Below are 10,124 nucleotides of genomic sequence, written 5' to 3' on the forward strand. Positions count from 1 at the left end.
TGTCAAAATTCTATTTTTGTCAAAATTCTATTTTTGTCAAAATTCTATTTTTGTCAAAATTCTATTTTTGTCAAAATTCTATTTTTGTCAAAATTCTATTTTTGTCAAAATTCTATTTTTGTCAAAACAATATTGTTGTCAAAACAATATTGTTGTCAAAACAATATTGTTGTCAAAAACATAGAGCTGGAGATGTTGTAACAGAGACCACACTTGAAGGGATATTTCACGTTCAAACATGTCTGGGGTCATATTGATGTCTATCCGGGCTTTTTTTGAGCACCCCAGACAGATTTTAGTAGCTTGATTCAGTATTTAGATATTTGATAGTTGCCGATCCGAAGGTCCCACTTACTATGATGAAAACGTGCAATTCCCGTCAGTGTATAACTCAAAATCCCCATACATGTGAAAGCCCCGTATATGGTGCCCAGGTCTCGTGACCTCACTTGACATCATCTGATGTCAATGTAAATGCGATCTGTTGTCGCTTCACGCCCTTCCTATACAAACCCATTGTAACTTCAAACTCCATTTTAACCCCGATAGCCTAATTGAATATTGAAAACACCCGTCCTTGGTTCTAGTGTCTGATATTAGCATTCTAATGTGTGAGGGTGCAGTGTTTTTTCAAAAAAGAAATTAATTTATCCCTTTATTTGGGGAAAATGAAAAAAATACAATAAGAAATCAATGAATCAAAATATAGCTGTTTTTTTAATTAGCATACATGGTGGAAAGCAAGGTAATTATATATCCAAAACCATTACTTTTCAGGAAATGTATGTGTTCCAATGGATCCAGTAGCCTATAGTTATTTAGTTTTAGCTCTTAGTCTCTTAGCTCTTAGGTAAAATATTTATAAACCCCACAGACACACTTAGCCACTTTCATTGCTTCTGGATTGTTTGGTTATAAGTCGGTTATTGGTTCTATATATGTAATGTATTTTTAGCCCAGTCTTACTTGTACTGTCTGTAACAATGTGTCTGTCCTCTGTACAATGTGTCTGTCCTCTGTAACAATGTGTCTGTCCTCTGTACAATGTGTCTGTCCTCTGTAACAATGTGTCTGTCCTCTGTAACAATGTGTCTGTCCTCTGTAACAATGTGTCTGTCCTCTGTAACAATGTGTCTGTCCTCTGTAACAATGTGTCTGTCCTCTGTACAATGTGTCTGTCCTCTGTACAATGTGTCTGTCCTCTGTAACAATGTGTCTGTCCTCTGTAACAATGTGTCTGTCCTCTGTAACAATGTGTCTGTCCTCTGTAACAATGTGTCTGTCCTCTGTACTGTCTGTAACAATGTGTCTGTCCTCTGTAACAATGTGTCTGTCCTCTGTAACAATGTGTCTGTCCTCTGTAACAATGTGTCTGTCCTCTGTACAATGTGTCTGTCCTCTGTAACAATGTGTCTGTCCTCTGTAACAATGTGTCTGTCCTCTGTAACAATGTGTCTGTCCTCTGTAACAATGTGTCTGTCCTCTGTACAATGTGTCTGTCCTCTGTACAATGTGTCTGTCCTCTGTAACAATGTGTCTGTCCTCTGTACAATGTTTGTGGTTTGGAAAGTATCATCATTGGTTGTAACTGCTGCTGTTATCTGCAAGGAAACTCAGACTTCTAAGAAATAATCCAGAACGCGCGCGCACAGTGCACACACACACACACACACACACACACACACACACACACACACACACACACACACACACACACACACACACACACACACACACACACACACACACACACACACACACACACACACACACACACACACACACACACACACACACACACACACACACACACACACACACACACACACACACACACACCTGGCCACGAGGGACATGTGGCAACTGGGCACCTTGACGACGGTTCTGTTGTGGGACTATAGTGTTGTGTAGTGTTTTGTATTTGGTCATAATTTATGATGACCCGTTTTGGTGTGACACCTGATGTCTGTCTTGGTTTGTGTGGTTGTGTACTGTATGTGCTGTGTGTATAGTTGCCACAATAAAGAGTAAATCCTTAAACAATTGTTGTCATATCATAGCTTGTTCTTCCTGTGAGCAAAACTTAGGTCAATGCAATGTTTGCTAAATTCTAATATGCATTACTCTTAGCTATGGCAAGATGAGCGGCAAGTTGTCGTCTATCCACTTCCTGTGTGGACAGCCTATGAAGCACCACTCGTGTGACTAGCCAACAGAATCACTAAAACTGTGGCTTGCAACATTTAAAAACTGGACAGGCCACACCAAACTGACGAGCACTGCAGTGTTAACCATTTCCATAGCAAAAGCAATTGTCACGTTACGTCAAACAACTACTTTGAAACTCTAGCACCTGACAGTACAACAACCTTTCTTTTTTTTTCCATTTACTTTTTATTGAATTTTAATCAGACAATTGACAATACAGACAATACAAAACAAGACAAGACAATATACATACAATACACACAAGGGGGAAAATCTGCTTCTCTTCTCTATTGATGATCTAGAATACTAGTACCTCAAACAGGTGTATCTGTTTCTACAGGTTGAACAGATGAGTTTAAACAAAATCAGGTCTCATTGTCGAGATATGAGCAATCCATCTAAACCAGTTATCTGTGAAGACTTCAACCTGGCCTCTAAAGCTGAATGTAATTCTTTCCATAATAAATATACCATAGATTAAATCAATCCATTCATTTATAGTTGGTATAACATTTGTAAGCCACTTTTTTGTTAAGGCTTTTTTGGATGCCACCAGCAATAACCTCATTAGATACTGATCCTGCTTTGCAAAGTGAAGTCTTCGCAGATCTGCAAGATACATGGTTTTAAAATCAAAGGGAATGTCAACACCAAAGACTGCTTCCAGGACACTGTGGACACTTCTCCAAAATGGAACCACAGAAGGGCAACTCCAGAAAACATGAAAATGATTCGCCAATGTTTCCCCACAGAGTCTCCAACAGTCCGACTGATGCGTGTAGTGTCTTTTCTGAGCTGGAGTGCAAAAGAAACGACTCACATTTTTCCAGCTGAATTCTCTCCATGTGGGGGAACTACTCATTTTCCACTGATGTTCACATATTCTTTCCCATTCTTCTGTTGATATAGTAAGGTTGCCCTCCGTTTCCCATCTTGCTTTAATATTCAGAGTATTATCTCCTTTCATGTTTTGCAGAACTTCATATAAATTTGAGACTATCTTTAATAATAATAATAATAGCTCAGATTTATATAGCGCTTTTCTAAATACCCAAAGTGCTTTACATGGGAACACCAGGAACAGACTTTTTTAAGAAAAAAGATCAAAGCTAAAACATAACAGATACAGGGTTAAAAAGATAAAAGGATAAACGAGACCTCAACTGGGGAAGGCTATTCTGAAAAGGTGTGTTTTGAGTGAGGTTTTGAAGGAGAGGAGAGAGGGAGCAGCTCTGAGATGGTTGGGGAGTTCATTCCAGAGTTTGGGGGCCGAAACATAAAAGGCCCTGTCCCCCCAGGTACGGTACTTGGCCTTGCGGACCTTCAGGAGGTTAGCTTCACTGGACCTGAGGGAGCGGGGGGGGGACATATGGTTCAAGAAGATCGGAGAGGTAGGGGGGAGCCAGGTTATTGAGAGCTTTGTAGGTGGTGAGCAGGATTTTGTAGTGAATTCTTTGTTTGACGGGAAGCCAGTGTAGGTCGTGGAGGACGGGTGTGATGTGGTCTCTGGAGCGTGTACTGGTGAGCAGGCGGGCAGCGGAGTTTTGAACGTGTTGTAGTTTGTTGAGGACTTTGGAGGTGGTGCCATTGAGTATGCTGTTGCAGTAGTCAATCCGGGATGTGATGAATGCGTGGATGAGGGTTTCGGCGGCAGTGAAAGACAAAGAGGGCCGGAGGCGGGCGATGTTCCTGAGGTGGAAGAAGGCGGTTCTGGTGATCTGGTTTATGTGGGGGAGGAATGAGAGGGTGGAGTCAAATATGACACCAAGGTTACGGATGTGGGGGGAGGTAGTAACTGTGGAGCCATCGATATTGAGGGTGAAGTTCTGGGTGGAGCTAGTGAGAGAGTTAGGGCCGATGAGAAGGATTTCTGATTTGTTGCAGTTTAGTTTTAAAAAGTTATTTTGCATCCAAATTTTGACATCTGTGAGGCAGGTGGTGAGGGTGGAGTGGGTGGCAGCAGTGATGGTCTTGGTGGAGAGGTAGAGTTGTGTGTCGTCGGCATAGCAGTGGAACTGGAGGTTGTGGTGACGGAGGATTTGCCCAAGAGGTAGGATGTAGATGATGAAGAGGAGAGGACCAAGTACAGAGCCCTGGGGGACGCCGTGGGTGACTGGGGCAGTGGAGGAGTGACAGTTGTTGATGGAGATGAACTGGTGGCGGTCAGAAAGATATGATTTCAGCCAGGAGAGGGCAGTGTGTGTTATTCCAAGGGAGGACTGAAGGCGTGACTCTAGATAAGTAGAGTCTGCATATGCATTTTGGAAAATCTTAATGATCTCTACTCCTGTTGCATCTTCTCTTCTTAATAGTTTTCTATTTATGAAGTCTCTGATTTGTAGGTACCTAAAAAGGTCCCAATTCTGCAAATTAAATTTGTCTTTCAGGTCCTGGAAGCTCATCACATTACCCTGTTTTAAAAGAGTACAGTATGCAGAGAGGCCATTCCCAATCCAACCTCTAAACCTCATGTCATGTGTACTAGGTCTGAAGTCTGGATCATATGCAAACCATTTGAGAATTCCAGTTTTGTCCTTCAGCTTATATCTCCTAATTATTTCACTCCACACCTTCAATACACCTGTTATCATCACATTCTGAGGATCTGACAAATGTTTGACCAAGGATGGGTCTCCCACCAACATATTAATAGGTAGCCCCCTTCCCATTGAACCCTCTCTTTCCATCTTGATTTATAACTTGGCTTACACCATCCAATCAATGGTCGGATTTGAGCTGCTCTATAATAATCTCTCAAACATGGAAGGGCCAATCCCCCTCTTTCCTTTGGTAGTTGTAATGTATTGAGCCTCACTCTAGGTTTTTTCCCTGCCCAAATAAATCTGGATATAGCTTTATCCCACTCAGAGAAGAACTGTTCTGGTTTTGAGATAGGGACTGATAAAAACAAATATAGAAGTCTTGGCAGTACATTCATTTTTACAGATTCTATGCGTGAACTCAGATTTAAATATGGGATTAAATTCCATCTATCAATATCACCCCTCATATCCCTCCTGAGAGGGTCATAATTTAACTCCTCTAGTTTGGACAAATCTGTCGGTAATGTAATACCTAGATATTTCACAGATTGTTTGTCCCACCGAATTTTGTACCTAGAGCGAAGACCATGAGGGGGATTGTACATGATACATGTTTAGAGCTTGTGTTTTTTGTTCATTTATTTTATAGCCCGAGTATGATCCATATTCTTTCAACACAGACATCAGCGCAGGCAAGGACTCTACAACCTTTCTTGCTATATTATATTGTAAAATGACAATACAATGGCAATTTGTATTATATTGTAGACAACCAACATCTAGGGTACAATATAAACTAAAAAGTACCACAAGTCTCTCCTGGGTATTGGAACATCTGACAGTATTTCCCCCGATAAACATGTTTTTCCTAAACACTGGATTCAATGTGTCGTTGTGTCATTTGCTGTGACTTTGACATGCTGAGTTGTCCAGAAGGAGATATGACTGAACAGCAGTCATATCTTTATCACCCTGAAGGGGTTTATTTCTCAATAATGACCCGCATCGATTACCAGCTCAGTGGCCTTGTGGTTAGACTAGTGTCCACCCTGGGACTGGGAGGCTGGGGTTCGATCCCCCATACTAAAGACTCTGAAAAATGGGACCCAGTGCCTCCCTGCTTGGCACTCAGCATCAAGGGTTGGATTGGGGGTAAGTCCCTGCGACATACTAGCGTCACGTCCAGGGGGTGTACTTGTACATGAAGCTGCCTCATGCTACAGAAACAGGAGATAGGCTCCTGCCCTATGGGCCTCATGGCTCGGCAAGGCTTACCCGCATTGATTATATGGCTTATTATACTGCTACTTAATAAATACATGACCCAAAAGTAATAACAAAACTGTGATTGATTTTAAAAGAATTACATTGCTTACGGTAATGAAAGTAGTCCATTAAGACAGACACACACGCAGACACAGACACAGACACACACACACACACACACACACACACACACACACACACACACACACACACACACACACACACACACAACAAATAGATGTAGTATTGAACTCTGAACTGCTCCGCCACCAACAGGAGGTCACACAGGAAACTGATGTACCTGTCAAGTTTGGTTTGATTTACTTAAGTACTGTACTATACAAATACTGTATAAATACCTCAATACAATTTTTAGGTATTTACTTGAGTATTTCCAATTTCCAGTACTTTTACTTCTACTCCACTACATCTCGTAGCCAAAAAATTGTGCTTTTACTCCACTACAATTATTTGAACATTTTAGTTACTAGTTACTATGGAGATTTTAATTTTGATTAGAAAACATACATTCCACTTCAACGCTATACATTTTGGCAATTTGAAAATAGCCGATCTACAAGCTCACAATGTGTCGCGTTGTGACGCATTGTGAGCTTGTAGATTGGCTATTTTCAATAGATTTTGTACACATTTTGAACTTGTGAAATGGGACATTCTGCAATACTTTTAGTACTTTAAGTACCTTTTGATGCTGATACTTATGTACTTTTACTCAAGTACATTTTCAATTCTGTACATTTACTTGTAACGAAGTAGTTTTTCCACCACTGGGTACTTTCCTAGTCCAAGTAGGTAACTTGCTACCTGCTGACCTTAATTCATTACATGGCCCGGGGGCCAAATACGCCCTTTGGCTGACTCTGACCGTGACCCATGAAAGGTTACTTAAAGGTGAAAGATTACTTAAAAATCAAACACACCTTCTAATTTCACCTTATGCGTGGACTAAAATGGCATTGCTTTTATTTTGAAGCCTGTTTATTCACGTACACGCAATCTGTCCCCTGCCGTGAATTGCGTGTGCTTGATTTTACTGTGTGTAGTAAAACTGAGAAACATACCCAGATACTGGGTGAGTTTTTAGGACTTGTTGCTGATCTCAGCCTCTCTCAGCCAGCTGCCCTCAATTAGCGTTAGGCTAGCATGCAGTGTACAGTTCAATGTGACATATTGCCTCCGGAAGTGGAAAATCAAGTCATATCAATGTAGCGTTGGCGTTGCCCATGCAGGTCCACATCGCCCTGCATCTTAGAATATATGAATTTCCACACCAACCAACCAGTTTGGTGAAGGTTATGATAAATATCTGTGGAACAGTGACACAGTGGATCTGTGTCAGGGGATTCCACATGGAACAGTGTAGACATGGCAGTTATAGATTTACCTGGAAGAAAGTGTCCTTTTCTAATTAGAAAATACTGAGGCATTGAGTCAATGCCTGGATGTGGTACATCACCACACACACACGCCTTTAAAGACATGCAGCTACGTACACTACACTATGCTGGGATTCTCCAAGGTCTGAGTTTAGCAGCAGTGCTGCAGCTAGTTAGAGGAAAGCATCATGATGATGCGTCTTGTTTCAGCCACTGAAACCCCAAATGCCACACACACACACTGCAGACTGGCTATATAAACCTGTTACCTACTCTACAATTTACAAACACACTGACATAGAGCACTGTATAGTTCAACACATGGTGCAAGCACACTAATACAACAGAGGTACAAACAACACACCAAGAAACGGACACAGACAGTAGACACACAGACAGATACTCACAGGCAGACAGGCAAACTTTCCTGGCAGATTTGTGTTCTAGATCTATAGAGTTCTCCCGCTGCTCCCAGACCAGTCCGTTGACCAGAGTACCAGTATGGCAGTCCAGAGAGTGCTGTTGAGTGCGGTGATGCTACTGGTGTGGACCTGCTGTGGACCAGTGGAGTCTAAATCTATTGGACCGGAGGACTCTAAAGCCGTTTCCTGCGGTGGTGGCGTTATCCCGGCCAAACTGAAAGAAACACACAACAACATAATTTCGCTCCTGGTGAGTTCCACACACTCAGGAAAAGTGGGATCCGGGGGGGGGGGGGGGTTGTCTAACAAGGTGTTTTTTTCCTGAGAGCAACGTATGCTCTGTATTGTTATCAGTGGGAACGCCGCACCATTACGCTACTTGTATGCTAAAAATGTGACGATGCACGATGAGTGTCTATTCTGCGCCGAGTAGTCATGTTTGGCATTTTCAAGATGAAAATTGTTCAACTTTGTGTAGAACGCTGTGCATTGAACACATTAGGCTCCCTGTTAAAGTGGGATGTGCATTGAAAATGTTATGGTTTTGGTAGGCCATTGAAGTGGGACAAGTGACTATTTTTGCAGACATTGATTTCCACTGTGTGGCATGATTTGTGAACACTTTACATCGGACCGCGTTCAGTTCCTCAGGGGGGGGGGGGGTGCATTGTGCTTATGACCTTCAGGTAGGGTGTCCTACCAACACCAGGGTCCACATTTATCCTCCAGACACTTAAGATGTAGACGATTGCGAAGGACAATCAATGGGGAGCGGATCATTATTGGAAAATAAACTCGGACAGGATAATTAGACCCCGATATGTAGTCTTTATCACACTGAATTTCTCAATAATGACCCGCTCTCCAATGATTATTTGGCTTATTACATGGCTGTATACTTAATAAATACATGAATACATTGACCCAAAACATAAGTAACAACAAAACTATCTGATTGATTTGAAAAGGATTTCATTGCTTACAGTAATAAATGAAAGTTGTCCGTTAAGTTGTGCCAGGCGGTTGGCTCGGATTGATAGAATCAATATTTGGTTACTGCATTGTCAGTAATTTACCTTCAAATGTTTTCAAAAACATTCTTGAGTGTACTGTTTAGCTGTAAATTAATTACATTGTGTGTTTGTTTACATGACTGCAATGTTGGATACGGCAAAAATCAATCAATGCAGATTGATATGCGCCAGGTGCTCCAAGTCTTTGACTAGACAGTTTTGATTATTGAGTTCGGCATTATTAAAAATATAACTTGATGAGTTCAGTGATTCAAACAAGCTGTGTAGTAATAATAATAATAATAATATACATTAATATACTCTGCAAAACATATTGTTTAAATTATTTATGCCAGGAAATGTGTATACATTGTGAGTGTGTACAGTATGTGATAATATTGTGTGTGTGTGTGTGTGTGTGTGTGTGTGTGTGTGTGTGTGTGTGTGTGTGTGTGTGTGTGTGTGTGTGTGTGTGTGTGTGTGTTGTAGAGCTTAACGGACAGATCAGTTGGTGACTCTCCTATCTTCAGCTCTGTGAGTGATACCATCATGTCCTTTTCGGTATGTAAACGATTCATAATTCATATACTGATGAAATATGTACAAAACATGTATTCTCTCTCTCTCTCTCTCTCTCTCTCACACACACACACACACACACACACACACACACACACACACACCTATCTTCACCCCCTCCCTCCCTATCTAGATCGATCTATCTGTCTATCTAGCTACAGTATCCATTCATCCTTTATAAGAATGCATTTATAATGGAATTCTACTGGTGGTGTGTGTGCGCGTGTGTGTGTGTGTGTGTGTGTGTGTGTGTGTGTGTGTGTGTGTGTGTGTGTGTGTGTGTGTGCGCGTGTCCACAGAAACATGAGCAGATTGTGTTGATGAACCATACCCTGGGCGTCTATCAACGGATCCTGTCCAGCATCCTACGCCCAACGAGTCCCACCAACGACAGCCTCCTGGCCACGCCGGAAGTGCATGCCGCTGTGGCCAACTTCACCACTGCTGTGGCTCGCCTGAAGACTCAATACTACAGCAAAGACATGGAGAAGATGAAAACAGTCCTCAATAAACTGGACAAAATACAGGTAGGTGTCTGTCTGTCTGCCTGCTTCTCTCTCTTTCCTGTATGTCTTCAATGCCGTGGGCGATAAAACAGGTGTTTTACCAGTTATTTATTATGATGATGATCCCACTGATGGAAGATGACAGGATATCGTAGTTGTAATTACTGGCTATTTAAAGGGTAAAAACATA

At 41.7% G+C, this 10,124-nt stretch overlaps 1 long non-coding RNA gene across 1 annotated transcript in view; it reads left to right on the top strand.

Annotated features, from left to right (window-relative positions):
- LOC310853196 overlaps positions 1-9,895 on the top strand; it is an 11,562-nt gene extending 1,667 nt beyond the window's left edge. Inside the window, exons 2-3 of the long non-coding RNA XR_014568750.1 lie at positions 7,814-8,030; positions 9,737-9,895. This is a non-coding gene — a long non-coding RNA (uncharacterized lncRNA). The remainder of the gene's footprint in view (positions 1-7,813; positions 8,031-9,736) is intronic.
- Positions 9,896-10,124: the final 229 nt, after the last annotated feature.

Source organism: Protomyctophum parallelum (genome assembly GCF_964188405.1).
Source record: "Protomyctophum parallelum genome assembly, chromosome: 22".
Lineage (NCBI taxonomy): Eukaryota > Metazoa > Chordata > Actinopteri > Myctophiformes > Myctophidae > Protomyctophum > Protomyctophum parallelum.